This window comes from Arachis duranensis, chromosome 9, assembly GCF_000817695.3.
Source record: "Arachis duranensis cultivar V14167 chromosome 9, aradu.V14167.gnm2.J7QH, whole genome shotgun sequence".
Taxonomy (NCBI): domain Eukaryota; kingdom Viridiplantae; phylum Streptophyta; class Magnoliopsida; order Fabales; family Fabaceae; genus Arachis; species Arachis duranensis.
In genome coordinates, this window is record NC_029780.3 from 39,616,898 (window position 1) to 39,617,718 (window position 821).

Consider the following 821-nt stretch of genomic DNA (forward strand, 5'->3'; position numbering starts at 1 on the left):
AGAATCAAATGTGGGTATCTAATTTACATTTAGTCATTTATAGAGAAGTCTTGAAGTCAGTAATTTTTTCTTATGTTAATCAATATTTTGGGTCAATATTTAAAAAGTATCTCATTTTATAAAATTAAATTGTTATTACAATTTTTTCATGCAAATCAGACATGTCAATTTTTTAGTATCTTAATTTGAAAAATACACAAATTTTTTCCTCTTATTAATTCAATAACGTATAAACATATGCTGAATGTATATATTATTGACAAAGTTTTGGTTTAAATTAATACAAAAAGGGTTAGCCTTCTAATAGTTCTGCCAAATTTATGATATAATGCATCTGTTACTCTTTGTTTTTTCAGGTTCATCACATTTGTATATGTAATAATCTAGTGAATAATAATTATTATTAGAGAAAATTTCATTCCCCTCTCCTACGAGATGTTAAAATAACACTCTCTTCCTTTCTATTTTATAAATGTACATTCTCCTCTCTTCTAACTTTTAAAAAATCTCTTCTTTAATTCATTTTAAATTTTTTGTGTTAACTAATATTAATTTTATCCATTTTTTAAGAAAAATAAATTATTTTTTTAAAAAATACCCATTAACAAAAATTTTATTTTTTATCATTAAATTTTGCTTATCAAAATACTCTTTAATAAATTATTCTTTTATTGATTAAACTGTATTTTTAAAAAAAATTAATAATTATATTATTTTTTCTAAAATACTCTTCAATAATTTTTTAATTATTAAATTATAATTTTACCAAAATTTTCCTTAACAATTTTTTTATATTTTACCATTAATTTTCGATATCTATA